The 19,812-nt window shown below is 45.7% G+C and overlaps 1 protein-coding gene across 2 annotated transcripts in view; it reads right to left on the bottom strand.

Annotated features, from left to right (window-relative positions):
- Positions 1-14,688, bottom strand: part of ZHX3 (zinc fingers and homeoboxes 3) — a 103,160-nt gene extending 88,472 nt beyond the window's left edge. For both annotated transcript variants that reach the window (XM_041732416.1, XM_041732413.1), the window contains exon 1: positions 14,422-14,688. The gene's annotated coding sequence lies outside the window, so the exon portion shown is untranslated. The remainder of the gene's footprint in view (positions 1-14,421) is intronic.
- Positions 14,689-19,812: the final 5,124 nt, after the last annotated feature.

Here is a 19,812-nt window from a genome sequence, read left to right as displayed (position 1 = left end):
TCTCCTTTGATGTCAGAGACTCAAGTCCCAGCTCCTTTCTCTGATGCCTATTAGTTGTGTGACTTCTGTCAAGGCGTCACCTCATCAATCTTCTCATCTTGAAAAAGGTAGAGTATCTGCCTCCCCAACTGTTAGGAAGCTCGTCTCCGAAGGTATATAAACACCCCAGTTGTCCTGCCTATGTCCCCTGACCTGGGGACTTCTCTTCCACCTTTGCAGTGCTGGCCTTTCCCAGGAACCAGTCCTAGCCCTTCCTACACTCTGTCCATCAAGGCAGGAGGAGCTGCCTGTCTGTTCTGCCCTAGCACTACCCAGGGCCTGCCTCATGCTTTGCAGAGCCCCCGCCACCAGTCCGCACACACGAAAACATACACACTCCAAATTCACCTCCCACCCAGTAAATGCTTCTCTCAGCCCTCTCTCCTTTGGCCTTGATCACCAGCTCCCATCCTAAGTCTGGTGCATAAAAGCCTCTCAGACAGTCATCCACATTTTCTCTTCTCCCACTCTGCTGGCTGGACATGGACATCCAAGGCAACCTTGGAAACTCTGGTTTGAAGATAGCAGATCATCCATCAGTCTGGGCCCCCGCCACCCCCAAGTTGACTGGACTTCAAATGGGCATGAAAATGTCGACTGTTTTAAGCCACTGAGATTCCAGCAGGGTTTATCTGTTACAGGAGCTAGCGTGTCTCTATGTAATAGAGGCTGAATTTAGATAGTTGGATGGAAGGGGGAGGGCTCTAGTGGTAAAGAACATTTATACAAAAGCCTGGAGCTAGGGTTACTCATGGCCTCATGACACCAGCTCCATTTATATACTACTTACCCTCTTCACAGTACTTTAAAATATGTTTTCTCCTCTGACACAACCATCACCATCATCACTTACTGTTGTTATAATGAATAGTTTACAAATGAAGAAACAGACCTGGAGAGTTAAGCTGTGTCTGAGGCCCCATAACTAGTAAGTGGAGGGGTCGAGCCTGGACCATAGGACCCCTGACTCCAAATCCAATGGCATCTTCCCTATAGCACCCAGTCTCCCCAAGCCAAATGCTGGTGCTAGAGCAGAAATGCTCCTGGCTAAAGTACAAGGGTGCCAGAATGATGCAGACAAGACAGGCAGGCTGGCAGAACTAGTTAAAAGCAGACTCTGGAGGACTGGACAAACACCAGACTCCGGGGCAAAGCTTTCACTCAACAGACAATGGGAGCAATCTCCAGCCTCTACTTTGAGCCCCACAGAACAACTTTATACCTTCACTGCCATCTGCAGAGATCTTACTGCACCAGCTCATCCTGGCTCAGCTGTTGCCAAAGGTCCACTCTGCAAACACGGAAGATTTGATGAGGGCAAAACTTCTAGTCTCCTACCTGCTGTAGACATATCTATATCCCCAAGTAGCTTTTCCTCTTTCCATACAAAGTGAAAGAGGCGTTCCCCCTCTGGCAACTTTACTGACCATCTACCCTTGGAGGAGCATTTGAGTAACCACTTGTCCTTTCTCTCCCTTGAACCTCTGCTTTCTTCATCTCTTCTAGTTCCATCTCTTCAGCCTCTAAACATGCGAGGGCCCCTCTCATCCTAAAATCATCCCTTCCCACCATCCCTTCTTAGCCTCACACTTCAGAAGTGACCTCTGAAGAAAGAGGAGCAGCAGACATGCATCTCCACTTCACCTCCATGAATCCTCTGTTCCACCCACTGTGATAATATCATGACACTGAAACAATCACTTCTGACGATACCTCCTAGGAGCTAAGTTCAACAGACATATAGCAACATTTCTCCTCATCTTGAGGCACTTAACAGTGCTGCACTCCCTCCTTGAAATTCTCCCCTTTCTTGGGGCACCTGGGTGGCTCGGTGATTGAGCATCTGCCTTTGGCTCAGGTCGTGATCCCAGGATCCTGGGATTGAGTCCTGCCTCGGGCTCCCTGCTCGGTGGGGAGCCTCCTTCTCCCTCTGCCTCTCTCTGCCTCTGTGTCTCTCACGGATGGATGGGTGGATGGATGGATGGATGGATGGATGGATGGATGGATGGAAGGAAGGAAGGAAGGAAGGAAGGAAGGAAGGAAATAAAAGAAAAATTCTCCCCTGCCTTGATTTCAACAACCCCATTCTCTCCTGGTTATCCTCCTCTCTGTCTATTCTTTCTTGGCTTCCTTTACTGGCTCCTCTTCCTCTCCTCTACATGTCAGTGTCTCCTGGGATTCCATCTTGATACCTCCTCTTACCTTAACATACTTATGTTTGAAATCATCCACAAACATAGCTTCGACTGCCAGCTACAAACTGGTAATTTCCAAACTTATATATCTGCAGTCCAGACCACTCATGTGAGTTCTCCTAGACTTCACTACATTGGCCTGCAGGTATCTGCACGTGGATTCCATGGGCACCTCAAACTCAACATAGCTAAAACTACAGAAAGCATTTTGTTTACCACACTTGTTCTTTCTGCATCAATAATGAGAGCATTTGTTAAGTACTGTATCAGCCTGGGTTCTCCAGAGAAACAGACCCAGTAGGATTCATGTGTGTATATATGTTAAGCATACACACACACACACAAATTTAGAGATTTAAAGAACTGGTTCATACAACTGTAGGAACTGGCAAGTCTGAAATCTGTAGGGAAGGCCAGCAGGCTGGAAATTCAGGCAAGAATTAATGCTGTAGTCTTGGGCTCATTCCCCTGTCAAATAGGCAAGCGGGTCTGGCCCTCTTGCCTCTACATCCCCAGCATGCTATGCAATGCCTGACACATTGCCTGCTCAGTAAATGTTGGTGAATGGCTAGCCAGGCATAAAGTGAAATGCTATTAAGTGAGAATGAAACTGAAAGATGTAGACGGCACTGAATTTTAATGAGAAAGAATCGGGAAACTTGAATAAGGCTGTACTATAAATCAAAACATGGCCCTTCCATGGTATTCATTTGCCAGAATTAACTGACCACCATACTTATGACTAAATGAGAACCATCACAGACACAGGCACATCCATTCCAATCCTCTGCCTGAATGTCCCAACAACCCTGTGAAGTCGACATGGCAGAGAAAAGGCACATTTTACAACTAAATTGAGGTTCCAAAAGACTAAGATCTTGTCTTGGTTACTACAGAAAATCCCTGCAATGAAAAGTCTTAGTTCTTCAGCGGTATGCGGGAAGACGGCCCCTAAACAATAGGAGGTCAGACGAAAAGGAAGCGTGCAGTTCAAAACTCTTGAGATACCTAAATCTGTAAAAACTAGAGATATCTTTTACAATTCACAAAGGATACTTTTATTTTATTATAATTATTGTTCAGAGAAACCTCTGTCTTCCGACTGTGTAAGTCCATGGTATTAGACTGGTTAGCATAATCACACATCCATTGCTGGAGTAATACATTTCTGGTTAGATAGTAAACATCTAGAAGCACTGTTTCCTGAAATGATGCCAGTAGGTATTAAATCTACAGCTTGTTAGGGATGACTAAGTAGCCTATATTAACACCAGGCACCAAAAAACCAGCTTGTTTTCTTATTATTTAAAAGCATAAGGCAGCCCAGGTGGCTCAGCAGTTTAGAGCCGCCTTCAGCCCAGGGTGTGATCCTGGGACCCGTGATCAAGTCCCACAAGTCGGGCTCCCTGCATGGAGCCTGCTTCTCCCTCTGCCTGTGTCTCTGCCTCTCTCTCTCTGTATGTCTTTCATTAATAAATAAAAAAAATCTTTAAAAAAAATAAAATCATAAAAATTAATGAAATATTAGCAAAAGTCCCAGTGTTGTATTTGCAGATTCTCTGAAGTACATGGCATTCTCTGAAGCCACAGAGCAGTGGAAACCCTCTGTTAGCCATTCCTACTAGACAAAGCAGGAGCTGATTACCCCACCTATATTTGCTATATATATAGTAACTTGACCTTCTCAAAGCTCTTTTCTATGTAGTGTCATTTATGATAAAACTCTTATAAACCCTGTTAAAAGATTTTTTTTTATTACAGTTGACTGAAAATAGAGTCAAAAGCCTAAAGTCATGTAATTGGTAAAGGGCAAAAGCAGAACTATACACCAAGCCTTTCTGCCTCCAAGCCTCTAGTACCTATATCTCTATTGTGGCTTCCCAGCCATGGATTCTCCCAGACTGTAAGCAGCAGGAGGCCAGAGAAAGACCATGTCTGACTGCTCCCCACTGCTATCTACCATAGAACCTGATACATAGTAGGCACAAAATAAGTACATTATTGGTGAGTGACAGAATTTATTTTCTTAGAGTTGTTTTAGTCACCTGCATGGTAAAATGGAGTGTACAGCATTGCCAAAAATAGCTTTTAAAATGCTACTGGTGGGCAGCCTGGGTGGCTCAGTGGTTTAGCACTGCCTTCGGCCCAGTGCATGATCCTGGAGACCCGGGATCGAGTCCCATGTCAGGCTCCCTGCATGGAGCCTGCTTCTCCCTCTACCTGTGTCTCTGCCTCCCTCTCTCTCTCTCTCTGTCTCTCATGAATAAATAAATAAATAATATTTTAAAAAAAGAAAAAGCTGCTGGAATTATCAGGAATAAACAAGGAAAATACTTTTTTTTTTTTTTTTCAAATCAGTGTATACTGATTTTTTCAAAACTGTTTATACTGATTTCCAAAAAGATCAGAATTCTGAGCCAGGGCCCCATTTCAGCACAAATGGTATATTTTCAGCTTCCTGAAACCTTACAAAAGGTAGCAAATGGTATGTTTTCAGCTTCCTGGAAAATTAACTGTTGAACTGACCAGGCAAGAAGAGTGAAAATTCAGTCTGATGTGGGAAAGGAAAAACTGACTGTAAGGTCTCAGACCCAACAATGACCATTTGCAAGGGTGGCACAATGGTCCAGTTGTAGCTAACCTACCATGGCAAGAAATGGGTTTGCCAAAGGAATGAGGATTCACCCAGACAGACACACGTCAGCCAAAAAGCATTCACTCTGTGGCAGAAATATGTAACTTTGAGGCAGGCCAAGCCCAGAAAAAAAAGACACAGAGGCCTGGACTGGGTAGAGCCATTCTGCAAAACCCTCTGTGCTTAGCTATGCTAGAACAAGGGAGAATGAGGAGGCACCGGCCTCCTTCTGTTTATTACACCCCCAGCCCATGGGGCTCTCCTGCCCTCATTGCCAACCATCCCTGAGAAAGACACTCAGAAATGAGACTGTGAGTATTCAGAAGTCTCCTAATGTGGCAGTCTATTCCTTTCCTATAAAGTCCTCACCAACATCACTTAGAGTTCCTTCTTCCTCTAAATCCTAAACCATATACTTAAGCATATACCTTCCATTATCACCCTGGCTTTGTATTCACTACTACAGCGCTGTATTTCCAATTCTTTTGGAATTTGAGACATCCACTATGATCCTAAGATTGTTTTTTTTTTTTTAAGATTTTATTTATTAATTCATGAGAAACACAGAGAGAGAGGCAGAGACACAGGCAGATGGAGAAGCAGGCTCCATACAGGGGGCCTGACATGGGACTCGATCCCGGGTCTCCAGGATCACGCCCTGGGCTGAAGGCGGCGCTAAACTGCTGAGCCACCTGGGCTGCCGCTAAGATTGTTTTTAAGGGCTTCCATAAAAGCCCTTCTCCACTATACATCCCTTCATACTTTGTACTTAATTACAAAGACAAGTTAATCCAAAATAATGAAGGAGTGAGGCATTCTGGATGACTGAAAGTTAATTCATAAGTCACCAAAGTATCTTCATAGTCTTGCTAAAATAAACGATGCCTTAGTAAACAGAGTATCAAATGTAGCAGTTCTAGATTCAACCCAACCTTCAAGATCCTGTCTGAAGACAACACTCCCTGAAAGCACCCTCCCATCCCTTCTCACCACTTCCACTTACCACCAGAAATAACCTCTCTTTCGTCTGTGATCTTACATTTTGTTTATACCTCCTTTGCAGCAGGCAGCATAGTCTGCTTGAGGTTACAGATTTAAATGCATCTGGTCTTTTAAAAAACGTTTGAGAACAGAGACCTTTTTTAACCCCATGGTGCCTAGTTCACAGTAGGCACATAAACACTTCACAAACGGAGTACATTTAGTGATTGAAATATTATAAAGAACACCACAGGGCAGCCTGGGTGGCTCAGCAGTTTAGCGCTGCCTTCAGTCCAGGGCCTGATCCTGGAGTCCCGGGATCGAGTCCCACACTGGGCTCGTTGCAGGGCACCTGCTTCTCCCTCTGCCTGTGTCTCTGCCTCTCTCTTTCTCTCTCTCTCTCTCTCTCTCTCTCTGTGTGTGTGTGTGTGTGTCTCATGAATAAATAAATAAAATCTTATTAAAAAAAAACAAAAAGAACACCATAATACAGCAGAACCTTCATAATACGGTATAATACAACAGAATTCAGGGGTTTCTAAGCTCTGTAGGGCAGGTAAGTGTGGTGTTAAAAAACTCATTGGCCTCTGCTTAATGTTTCTCAGCTTTAAATGTGTTTCTAAAGGGAAAAATATTTTCAATTTCTATTCTTTTTCTAAATGGAATTACTTTTTAAAAATCTCAACTTGCAAATGGAAAGTTTTGGTTAAATTGGCATTACTAAAATTTCCATTGCCACATTTTCTAGATCTCAAAATGGGCATTCAAGAAGCTCCCTGTAGTTCACCAAGGAGATGAGGCAGTAAGTGGAAGGATGTACTAAGTGACAGGAATATAACCAAGATGCTATGCCATGTTTGGCGCCCAGTTCAGCAGTGTGAAAGCCAGGCTTCTCAGTACCAGCCGTTCTAAAAGGAAATAAGAAATGGAACACATGATAGAGCAAATCAAGTTTTAGGCTCAAGGTCCATAGCAACCACTCCTAGCAGGGCTGACAACATTCTTTCCCTGCAGCTTTAGTGTTTGGCTATGATAAACCAGCCTGGAAGTAAAGTTTAAATATTCTAAACACTGCAACTCAAACTCAAACCTCCTTTACTACCAACAGGGGATTCTAAATGGTCAGCCAAGAATGGCTAACTCCAAGTTCCCTCCCAGCAGCTATTCTTTTGCAGGATTCCTCTTCCTTGTCACAAGAAGGAAGAGTACTTTCTTGGTGGAAAAAACAGAATGAATGCCACCACCATGATATTAAGTATCTAATCGTGTATACAGGGGATAATCACCACTTGTCTTGAGCTTGTCCTTGAGTAAATGTTTTAGTCTCATATCTTCAGAGACAGAAATGTGTCACATAAGTTGATTTTAAGGTTAACTAAAGCACTATATCATGACAGCTTAAGGCAGAAAACTTTCTGAGCTGCATTACCTCCTTCTCAGCCTTCAGAACTAACCACACCACAACCTGACCTATTCCTGTTGAACAGGACAATTATGATTAATTAATGTATTCGAGGACCCCTGAGGCAAACAGGACTGCTTCTTCTACAGTGAATGTCCCCCAAACTGCTATACTTTGAATTATTTTGTACAGTTTTCCATCTCTGTCATCTCCAGCTGTCTCTTCTTGCTATGGTCGGTATGCTTGCCTCCAGTGGTGGGGCCCTTAATTCACTGTTTCTGCTATCAGACGGACCTGGAAAGCGAAGCTATTAGGAGTCGTGGGCTAAGGCTCACTCCTACCAGCCTCACCTCCTTTACACTCAGGCAGTCAGCTTCCAGATCGCACAATCTTAAACACTACAGCTGTATTTCCCAAACCTGTCTTATCATAAAGAGTTAGCAGGTATGTGTGTGGTGGAGGGAGAGTTTAAAATATACATTCTCAGTCCTCTCTCCTATAAATTCTAATCCAGTGGGCCCAGAATGGGGCCCAGAAATCTGTATTGTTAAAAAACACACACTCTCAGATGATTTTCATGACCAAGTTTAGAAACATATCCAACATGCCCTGCGTGCTGCCCACTTGAATTGGGATTCCTTCCGAAGCATAATGAATCTGGGCCAAGGCCAACTCCTTCCAGAGAGACCTTGCAACCAATGAAGTTGCCAGGTCATTGTTCTTCTACTGCCCTCGGGCAAAATCCCCTGATCTTCTGAGGCTCCTGCAGGCTGGCCACCAACACCTCTTCTCTTGCTGGTAAAGGCAGACTTGGCACACCTTCTTTCTCTCCACCCTAAATGTCCTGCCATCTCCATGATGGGTTTTCGGACACATGGATGACCCAAACAGCTCTCCAGCCTCTCAGTTGGTTGTCCTCCTTGACTTTACTCATCTTCACTGAGTTCACTTCATCTTAACCATTCACGTCTGTAGCAAAATCCAGGAGCCCATCATGTCCAGTAATTAACTGCTCCAGTTCTGAAATCTTCTACTCCAATATCCCTGTTTAACCATAGCCTCTTCTTACTCCATCACTCCAATACACCCACTCTGTGACTTCACCAACACTTCTGGTCCTTTTCTACCCCTCATCCAGACTGAAAACTCTTACCTGTCATGTTAATCACTCCCTGACCAATACCCTCAGATCCTCTGCTCCACTGTCCTGCCAGCAAACCACAACCCTGGCAATCCAACCATATGCTTTCTGTGCTCCTAAAACCAGGCAGCTGAATGCTACTGATACCCTAGCCCACCCATAGTCTCCTACCTCAACAGAGCCCTGTATAGCATCAGGAAATAACAGACACTGCCCCAAGTTCACTCTTCCTGACCTTGATTATATGTCAAATCTCCTTGATTTCCCTCTGACCTCTTCCCACTTAGTCTTAGCAGACAAACCTCACCCTCTACCTCATAGAGTTGTTGGAAGCCACCAAAATAGCACCTGATCCTAAAGCCATTCCACCAGAAAATTCAGCTGTGCCCTGATATTTCTTTTTAAGATTTTATTTATTTATTTTAGAAAGGGGAGGGAGGGACAGAAGGAAAGGGAGAAGAGAGAACCTTAAGCGGACTCCCCACTGAGTGCAGAGCCCAACGTGGGGCTCAACCTCACAACTCTGAGATCATGACCCAAGCTGAAACCAAGAGTCAGACGCTTAATCAACTGAGCCACACCCGGGCACCCCTAGTGAGTATCTTTCTGATGAACGACAAAAAACTAGCCAGACTCTCAAAAATGGCCAGCCTCTCAAAAGATCTCTCTACCCTGAGACTTTTTCTTAAGATGGAAAGGAGTTTAAAAACAAGAAAACTATCTTACCTCAAGCATTTAACAAGTTTGAATCCAAACATAAAGTTGCCAAATATCAACAGAATAATTATAAATCATAAGCCAAATACTTAATTCCCCGATCATTTTATGAATTCAAAAGCAGAGTAAATGAAACAATATTGTTGGTTATAGTCTTTCACTTTTACTCAAACTCTCATTTGTTGATGGGGCTACAAGTCCTTTCCTGAGCATTTTTTCCCTCCTTATATTAACAGTTAACATTCATTGTTTTATGTGTATAATTATGCTACTCACAATGACCCTGTGAGATAAGAACTATTATTTTTCTCCATTTACAGCTGAAAAAAACAGACTTAGACATGTTAAGTAATTTGCCCAAAGGCTTACAGCTAGAAGTCCACAAAGGTAAAATTAAAACAGAACTCAAACTAATCTATCTACATGCTTTGGCATAGTCGGTTTTTAACAGAAACTTCCCAAGAAATACAGCACCCTAATCCAATTCTTATACCCCAGTATATGCTTGGAACCATCACATTACTATTATGGCCTATTTCACATTCATATACCCTTACATTCACATGAGAAGGCAATAATGAGTAGGAGGAAGTTTCTACAGTCAGATCATTATAGATTCAAATCCTAGCTCCATCACTTTCTTAGCTGTATAGCTTTAAAATTTATTCCTCTTAGCTCATGTTTTTCAACTAGAAAGCAGAAATGATAATGTAATAATCACTGCCACCTTAGTTAGTTCTCCCAGAGATTTAAAGATCATGTGTGATCACACTTAGCAATGGACCTGGCACAGAGTAAGTCTCAAAAAAGGTTAGTTGTTACAAAAACTATTATTCAAAAGGTCTTAAGGACCTGCACCCACTGGATTTAAGGCAGAGCACTGGGTGCCAGGACCGTACCGTAAACAGGCCAAGGCGGTCTCGGCCTTCACCAGTCTTGCAGTCTCCTGGGAGAGTAGATGATAAAGGCGACGCATAAACGAGATACTTGGAATTGTGGTGAAACACTAGGCAGGAAACGCACACGCACTAGGAGGGGACAACAGGGAGGAGGCAACTGTGGGAGGGGTGATTGGGAAAAGACCCTCTGAAAAGGGACATTTTAGCTGAGAGCAAATGCTTGAGAAGGATCTTTCTATGAGAAGGGGCGGGTGCCAGGCAAAGGGAAGAGCCTGTACAGAAGAGGAGGAGAACTGGCACATTGTCAGTTCCTACCTGACAGAAGAACAGTTGAGCAAGGAGCAGAGGCTGGACAGAGAGACAGAGGCCGAGCACCTCAGATTAAGAAGTGTGGTGTGGGTCCCAAGTGCAGTAGGAAGCCACTGCAAGGGGGTGACGTGATCTGGTTGGCTTTTTAGTAGCATCCATTCTGGCCACAATGGGGACAGTGGTTAAAAGGAGGCAACAGCGGAAGCTGGGAGGCCAGGTATAGGCAGGCTGTTCTCACAGCTGGATTAGGAGGACAGAGGGAAGGGAGGGTTTGAGGTATTCTGGAGCCTTGGCCAACATGCTGCTGATGGACTGAAAGACAATTTTCAGGTGTTTGGCTTAAGCAGTGAGAGGACAATAAGGACACAGGGAAGGCAGAGGGTAGAGAAAGCTGGGAGAGAGGGAAGATAGGAGTCAGGAATGAGAAATATAAATCCGGAAGTTTGAGAGGATGTATGAAGTTTGAGATCATGGTGGGGCAGCAAGAAGAGACAGCAGGAAGGCAGTGGGTAAAAATGCAAAACTAGAACCAGAGAGTGGTGGAGAAGGAGGTCTAATCAAGGGAAGGAGTTAGCATCCAAAGGGTATTAAAGTCCTGAAAATAGATGAAATCATGTAGGGAGAGAATATGATGACAGAAAGGAGGTAGCCAAGTGACAAAAGAGAAGAATTAATAAGAAATCAGGCTGATAATCTGAAAGTGTACATGGTCATCATGGCCATGTAGCCTATGCAAAAACACATAGAACTGCCCCAATTACATGCTCAATAAATGCCTATGGAACAAATAAAAATAAAATCTTAATGCATTCCCTTTAGGCCTTTAAAAGAAAATTTTCAGGGCACCTGGGTGGCTCAGTCAGTTAAGCATCTGCCTTCAGCTCAGGTCATGATCCCAGGGTCCTGGGATTGAGCCCTGCATCGGATTCCCTGCTCTGCAAGGACACTGCTTCTCCCTCTCCCTCTCCCTCTGCCTGCGGCTCCCCCTGCTTACGCCTGTTCTGTCAAAAAATAAAAATCTTAAAAAAAAAAAAGAAAATTTTCATTTACAATTTCCCCCCCAAGTTCTTGTATATTTGAGACATAAGAAAAAATGGTTTTGAAGGTCTCTATTTGGATTGTGTACAAAGAAGTCTTTTCCTTATGAGCAAAAAACAAGGATTTTTTTTTTCAAAAACTCATTAAAAAGTAGTCTACTTGAAATTCAAGCTTTTTTTTTTTAATTTTTTATTTATTTATGATAGTCACAGAGAGAGAGAGAGGCAGAGACACAGGCAGAGGGAGAAGCAGGCTCCATGCACCGGGAGCCCGACGTGGGATTCGATCCCGGGTCTCCAGGATCGCGCCCTGGGCCAAAGGCAGGCGCCAAACCGCTGCGCCACCCAGGGATCCCCGAAATTCAAGCTTTTTAAAAAAGCTTACACTCACATTATAGCCTTTCTGTAAAAATTCTACCCCAAGATACAATTTTTCCCATCCTTAAAATGAAAATGCAATTATACGTTTCACTACAGATATCATTTCATCCTGAAAGATGAAACTGGTACTTTCAAATGGTTCAAGAGTCACATGAGAGATGTAAAATGCTCAAGAGATCAAGGATTTATTTTAAAATGTTAAAAAAAAAAAAAAAAACTTAAGCATACCTGTGAGGCCATCCAAAAACTGATAAGCAAAGAGTTGAAAAGGATAGAATTGCCAGGAAAATAAGTAAATATAACAGCTACTCCTCAAATGAAAACACATTAAGGCTGTAATTATATCTCTGGGTATCTGTTGACACAAAAAACTCACTATGCTCTTGAGGCTTATACTATCACTAAGAACTACCAAATTGAAATCACAGCTGTAAACATAACTGGGATACTTTATACTTTTCAAAGATTTCCAATGTGACACAAGGGATAAGGCATAAAAAAGAAAGCCAGTAACATTTGCCAAAAATGTTTCTTCCCTCAATTGTTCAAGTTAAATCAAGACTACAATTCTTTTTTTTTTTAAGATTTTATTTACTTATTAGAGACACAGAGAGAAAGACAGAGACAGAGAGGCAGAGACACAAGCAGAGGGAGAAACAGGCTCCATGCAGGGAGCCCGACGTGGGACTTGATCCTGGATCTCCAGGATCAGGCCCTGGGCTGAAGGCGGCCCTAAACCGCTGAGCCATCGGGGCTGCCCGAGACTACAATTCTTTTTAAGATTATAAGCCTCACTTGTAAAATTCTTCTCAGATAGGTAAAGGAGAGGACTATCTTGACTTTTACAGGGTTGTTATCTCACTTCATGACAGCCCTATCTAAAAAGCCTAGGAGGCTACAGGAAGGTCACAGGAAGGGACGGATAATGAGCATTCATTCACTCATTCATTCAACAAATACTAAGCACCTATAATGTGTCAGGTGATTTTTCTGAGCCCTGAGGACACATCAGTGAAAAAAGCCACACTTCTGTGTTAATGAGGGAGAAGAGACATAAATCAACAAATATATGTACTCATCAGTAGGAGTAAGTGCTATGAAGAAAAAGTTAAGGAGGAGAAGGGAGTGGGTGTATTTTACACAAAGGGGTCAAGAAAAACCTGATAAGGTTACATCTGAGGCAAGAACCACCATATCCAGGGAACAGAGCTCTAGGCAGAGGGAACAGCAAATGCAAAGGCATGGAGGCTAGCATATGTTTAAAAGTTTTTTAAAGAATAGCAAAGAGATCTGTTTGGCAAAACTGGAAGTGAGGACAGGGAGGCAGCCTAGTCAGCCGTGGCAAGGAATTCAGATTTTACTTTAAGACGAGAAGCTATTATATCGCTCTAAGCAGAGGATCCAATTTATTTTTTTAAAGTATCACAAAGATAACATAAGTTCTTACTCATACACAAGTTTTATGATTAATAAATAGGGTAACTATATATCTATAGAAGAGGAGACAATACCTCGGGCTACAGAGCCATTTCAAGTTGCAAATCAGATTAAGCAAAGAATTATGTATAATCACCACTGAATCCCTACTTCCATCATCCTCCTCTCATGCCTTTATGTCCGAGGCATACATAATCTAGAAGATTCTACATAATCTACTTATAAGTTGGAAAAAAAAGTATATAACAAAACAATCTCCTAGTATGGTAGCATTTCTGTAAGAAAAAAAAAATACTTATGCATAAGAACAAGAGATTAAAAGGATAAATACCTAATTGTGGTTCCCTATCATTTGTGGAATTATGGGTGGTTTTTTTTTTTCCCCTCAAGCCTTTCTTTGTTTTTCTAGCTTTCTGCTTTAAACATGAATTAGTTTTGTGATTTTTTTTTTTTTTTAAGAAATGTTATGTCTAAACTAAACAGAACACTCCTACCAGGAGACTGCCCTAGTTGAAAATCTTAAATATGAAAACAAAACAAAACGCGGGGAACATTTTCTCCCAAAGTTACCCCACTCCCATGCCGTGTTTGCCTATTAAGCACCGTGCAAATCAAGCGCTGCTCAACGTATCAAGGTCACAAAACCAACTTGGTTAATATGTTTATCATTACATAGTAGCTGTGTCCTCTACAGCAACTTTGATACCATCTTTCCAGGGCAGCAATAGAAGGGCCCTTTCATTAATTTCCTAAGGCTCTTTTGATACTCCTTTGCCGCTTCTGGATTTTTCCACTCTATGTCTCTTAGAAACGAATTAGGCCCGAATAAGTTGTTCCAGCTAATGAAGTGCGCTTTTGGCTCTTTCCCCGCGGTTGAGAACTATCCGGCAGGACACCAAGTGTTTGGGGACGCATTTTTCCTCTTAGTTTTGAAATACCGCGATGCTGAGTTTGCTACAAATAAAGAACGTCGAGACAACCTACAAGAGCTTCCCTCCGGGCGACCGACGCCTCTCCGCAAGCCGCAGGTGCGGGGGTCTCGTGCATAAATACTAGGTGCCCACATGACACAGATAAAAACAGAACGGAGGCTGCGGTCCGTCCTCGTCCCCTCCCCTCCCCCCCCTCCCCCCCCCCCCCCTCCCCTCCCCGCCCCGCAGCAGCCTCTCCCGGGGCACCAGCCCAGGGCAATCACTGCTCAGAAATGCAAACCGCGCGCCTCGGGGGGACTCGAGCTCCCCATCCCACCCGCGGCACGAGCACTTCCGACGGGCTCCTCGGGACGGAAACCCCAAGCTCCGCTCCTCGCCGCCGTCGGCCTCCGGGGGCCGCGGCCAGCGCTCTGCCGCGCCCCCGAGCGAGGCTGCAGTCCCGGCTCAGCTGCCTCCCCGCGGGGCTGGCGGGCGCTCCGCACGCGGCCCGGGAGCGGGGCCCAGGACGGGCGCCGCGGGCATCCCCGCCCCGCACCCCCGCCCCGCCCCGCCCCGCCGGGGCTCCCCGCGCCCTCCCCGCCCGCAGGGTCCGCGGCGAGCCCCGGGGCACCGGGGGGGGGGGGGGCGCTGACAGATGGGGCGGGGGCGGGGCTTCAGGGGGAAGGGGCGGGGCCTGCGCGCAGGGGGGCGCTGGCCGCTGACAGAAAGACCGGGCGGCGCGCGGGAGGGGCGGGCGGGCCGGGGCCGGGACCGGGCGGGGAGCGGGGGGCTGGCGCGGCGGGGCCGGGCGGGCGGGGGGCACACACGCACGCACACGGGGACTGACACGGCGGGGGCGCGCGGGGCCGGCGGGCCGCGGCGGGCGCTCACCTGGCAGCGGCGGCGGCGGCGGCGCCCGCGGCCGGGCCTCCCTCCCTCCCTCCCGGCGGGCGGCGCGGGCCCCGCGGAGGCGGAGGCGGCGGCGGCGGCGGCGCCGGAGCCGCGGACTGCTGGGCGGCGGGGACGCAGCTGCACCAACCGACTCCGGGCCGCTCGGCTCGGCTCGGCTCGGCCGCGCTCGGGGCCGCTCGGCGCGGCTCGGCCCCGCTCGGCTCGGCTGGGGGCGGGGCCCGGGGCCCCCCGCCCAGGTCGCCGCTGCCGCCCGGGGGGCGGGGCCTCACGCGGGCGCGAGCCCCCTGACGTCGCGGAGCGCGGACCTTGCCCGGCGCATGCGCAGGCGCCGTCCCGCGTCTCCCCGCGTGGAAGCGGAGGGGGCGGGGGAGGAGGGCGCAGGGGGCGGATGCCGCGGCCCCGGGGGCCCCCGGCCTTTGTGCTCCGCATCCTGGCCCCTCTGGAGGCCCACCTAGGGAAGGTCACACAAGGCTACCCTTTGGCAGGGATCCTGGTCCCTTGCCTGGCCCCTCTCCCTGTGGTGTTTCCCAACAAGCATCGCCCGAGGGTTGGCTCTTCCCTGATCCACTGCAGTTTTTAATCCCTGCTATTTCTAAACATCAGCAGCTTCTGATGGCTTTTTAAGATGGAATCTTCAGGTACTTGAGGGATGCCTGGTGGCTCGGTGGTTGAGCATCCTCCTTTGGCCCAGGTCGTGGTCCCGGGGCCCTGGGATCGAGTCCTGCATCGGGCTCCCCGCAGGGAGCGCGCTTCTCCCTCTCCCCCTCTCTCTCTCTGTGTTTCTCATGAATAAATAAAATCTTTTTAAAAAAATCTTCAGGGGATCCCTGGGTGGCGCAGCGGTTTGGCGCCTGCCTTTGGCCCAGGGCGCGATCCTGGAGACCCGGGATCGAATCCCACATCAGGCTCCCGGTGCATGGAGCCTGCTTCTCCCTCCGCCTGTGTCTCTGCCTCTCTCTCTCTCTCTGTGACTATCATAAATAAATAAAAAATTAAAAAAAAAATCTTCAGGTATTTGAGAACTTGCAAGCATCAGCCTCCAAAGGTACACTAATGCTGTTCTTTCTTCACAGCTTCCATTGTGTCACGTGTAACACCTGGGATGGCGGTGGGCCCTTTTCTGATTTTTTTTGGGGGGGGGGTCACACATCCCAGGGTCCTGTGTTGTCATGCAGCCCATGTCTATGGCATATATGCTCAGAAAGTGATCCCCACCTTTAGAATCCAGCGATTAATAAACAGCAAGAGCTCTGCAGCCTGACATCCCTTGGCATCCCGGATCTGCATTATATTGACAGATTAATCCTTGGCTGAGTGACTTTGGACATGCCATTTAATCTTTAATCCATAAAAGAGCAATGAAAATATTAGTAATTAAGCCAGTAGAACCGATTGAAAGATTTGAATGACAGCACCCATGAAGCTTTCTGCATAGTGCCTGCTGTTCAACAAATAAAGCTGACTTTAACTTCAGGTTGAATTTTAACCTTCAGACTCTGAAAAATAGTGAAAGCATTTTATATATGTCTATATAAATAAAAGAGAGTGGGCACAATATGTCACACTTGACATGTCCAAAGCCAAACTCTGGAACTTGCCCCTCGATTTGTCCCTTTCAGTCTTCCCCACCTCAATCAACGTCAATTCCATCCTTCTGGAGGCTCCAGCCAAACCTTGAAGTCATCCTCAACTTCTCTTTTCCTATCCTCATACTCAACATGTAATTCAATAACAAATACCTTTAAAATACCCTCATTTGAGGGATGCTTAGGTGGCTCAATGGTTGAGTGCCTGCCTTTGGCTCAGGTCGTTATCCCAGGATGCAGGATCCAGGATCTGGTCCCACTTCTGGCTCCCTACAGGCAGCCTGCTTCTCCCTCTGCTTGTGTCTCTGACCCTCTCTCTCAGTTTGTGTCTCTCATGAATAAATACATAAATTTTTAAAAATACCTTCATTTGAGCCCTCATCATCTTTTTCCTGGAATATGGCAGTGAACAGATCCTACTTGTTCTCTGATTCCACCCTGCTCTCAGAGAGCTTGTTCTCAAGAAGCCAGAGGAATTCTGTTAAAATTCAAGGCAAAACATCTCTCTCCCCTTCTGTAAAGCTTACTCCAATTCCTTCCCATCTCAGAGCAAAAATCAAAATCTTTTCGTCAAGGATCTCGAAGAGCCTATTGTGACCCCTCCCCAACACTCCTCCCCTTCTTTAACTGTGTCTCCTTGTACTCTATCCCTTCACTCCATTCCAGCCACACTAGCCTCCTTTCTGCTTCTAGAACATGCAGGCTCACTACTCCCACAAGACTGCGCATTTGATATTTCAAACCCCAGGGTACTAAAAGGCATGTGCCCTTACTCCAAATTTCAAATTTTTCAGAAGTCACCTCCTCAGATTTACCCAGACCACTCTACTAAAATATCAAGTCCCACCACTCCCATCATCCTCTCTCCCCTCATCCTGCTCTACTTATCCTTATAGCCCTTATGACCTGAATATCATCTGTAATGTTCTGAGGGCAAGGACTTGTGTTGCTCATCTGCAGTATCTGGAACATGGCCTGACACTGTTAGAGACTCAGGATGTATTTCTTGAATTAATAACAGTATATATGGAATATGTTGCTCAAATTTAACTTCATTTACTCAGCAAGCTTTTTGAGCGCCTACTCCAATCTAGGTACTGTGGGATGTGAAGGTAAACAAGGCATTCTCCCAACCACCAAGGAACTCAGAATTTCAAATGAGACAGACATGCAAAGAAGTACTTCTGGAAGAAAATATGTATGTAACACTACATGAATGCACTACCTGCTTTGGGAAATAGAAAGGAGGACATAATTAATACAATAAAGGAGTGTGTAGAAAGTCTTCCCACAGGAGCCAACACGAGTTGAGTCTAAAGAGTTGATGAGGAGAGGACTCCAGGCAGAGCAAACAGCATGCACTTAATATTTACTCAAGGAGACAAATTATTTTCCTTTAAAAAAATAATTGAAGGGCAGCCCTGGTGGTGCAGTGGTTTAGTGCTGCCTGCAGCCTCGGGTGTGATCCTGGAGACCTGAGATCGAGTCCCACGTCGGGCTCCCTCCATGGAGCCTGCTTCTCCCTCTGCCTGTGTCTCTGCCTCTCTGTGTGTCTCTCATGAATAAATAAATAAAATCTTTTAAAAAAAATAACCGAAGCAGATTCCAGGTGATCTCTATAATAATATCACCTAAACTTCACTCATATTCTGATGAGCTTTCTCAAGCAGGAAAGAAACTGCCAGAAGTATAGCTGATGCACTAAAATTGCCACCTGATTTCTATTTTACTGGAATAGACTACACCTGTGACCCCTTTTTTGTGTCAGGGTCTAGAGGCAAAGAGCATGTATGAGTAAGAGTTTGCTGGCTATGAGCACCAGTAACCCCTGAGGGCAGTTAAAGAAAAATAAGGGAGAATTTATCTTAGGGCTTTTTAGGGGTCAAAGGGATGGGTCTCTCAGGCCAACAAGAATCCAGATAGACTTCTGGATGGGTTGGAAGCAGAGTAAGGGGTGCCAGTAAGACTCTCCCCACAAACTTGTTTTCTCTCCTTCCAGGTAATACAGTGGAAGAATAGGTCTACCAACTACTCCCAAGTACATGATACAATCCAACTACAGAGACTAAAAATTCCTAATCCCTCTAATCCCAAAATCTCAGAGAAGAGGCTCTAATTGACCCAACTTATCTCAGGTGCCTCCCCTCTCTGCCTCCCTCAGAATAATCATGGCCAGCTTACAGGTCATGTAGCTCACCAGGAACGAGCCCCTGTGGATCAAGACCACATACACACACAAGGGAATGGTGTTGAGTTGAGATATTTTAACAGAAGTTCCTCGCAGAACCCTGAATTCCACTGAATGGCAAAACACCTGGGAGATATTTGATAGTCACAAAAAGTGAGTACTGGGGTAGTCTCCATAAGCCCTCTGTTGTGGGTATTCCGATGGCTCCCTGTGGTAGTGGACATTTAATGCTTGCCACCAAATATTTCTGGTGTGTTTCCCACGCACATGATAGGATTGTACTTCCTCACAGCTTGGAGTCAGGAGTGGCCATGCCACTTGCTTGGGTCAATAATGTGGGAATAGATGTAGGCCTAAAGTTTAAGATCTAGAGGGCAATTTTGTATACTCGCCCTCAGCAACAATAGACAATACAGAAGATGGTGATAGCTCCATTATTCTGGGTCCTAAAAGGAGAAGACATTAAATAGTGTCATCCCCCCCACCACCACCTCAGGAGACTCATAGTACACATGTAGTGTGAGCAAGAAATAAACCCTGCTGTATAAAATATTGGGGTTTGTTTGCTACCACAGTAAAACCTAGCCTAGCCCTAGAGATGTACCTTCTAACATCCAGTGTATCCCACTGCCCATTGTACAATACTGAGGCAGTTTTGGTGGGATAGACCCCATTTCCCACATGTGAGTGTGGAGTCTGTGCTAAGTGTGAATTAATCTCATCTACTTTGTACTGTATTCCTGTGCTTCAGGAATAGACCTATTACCCAGATCTACATCTATCAGTATCCAATATTCACCTCATCACAATAATTGAATAAAATCCTCACTGTGTCTTTGGATGTCAGTGAGGAACCATTTGATACTGGCAACTATTTTACGACCATGAAGAGAGCCAGCCTAAAGATGAAGCCGAAACATGGAATAGGGAAAAGTAGAATAAAAAGAAACAGAGTTAGGGTGCTGATCAAGGCTTACCTGAACCAGTAAAGTCAGGTAAATCAATAAATTCCCTGTATTATTGATTCTAATTTGAGTTGGGT

Source organism: Vulpes lagopus, chromosome 18, assembly GCF_018345385.1.
Source record: "Vulpes lagopus strain Blue_001 chromosome 18, ASM1834538v1, whole genome shotgun sequence".
NCBI classification, from domain to species: domain Eukaryota; kingdom Metazoa; phylum Chordata; class Mammalia; order Carnivora; family Canidae; genus Vulpes; species Vulpes lagopus.
Note: the sequence above shows the minus strand (reverse complement) of the source record. Positions and strands in the feature narration are given on the sequence as shown.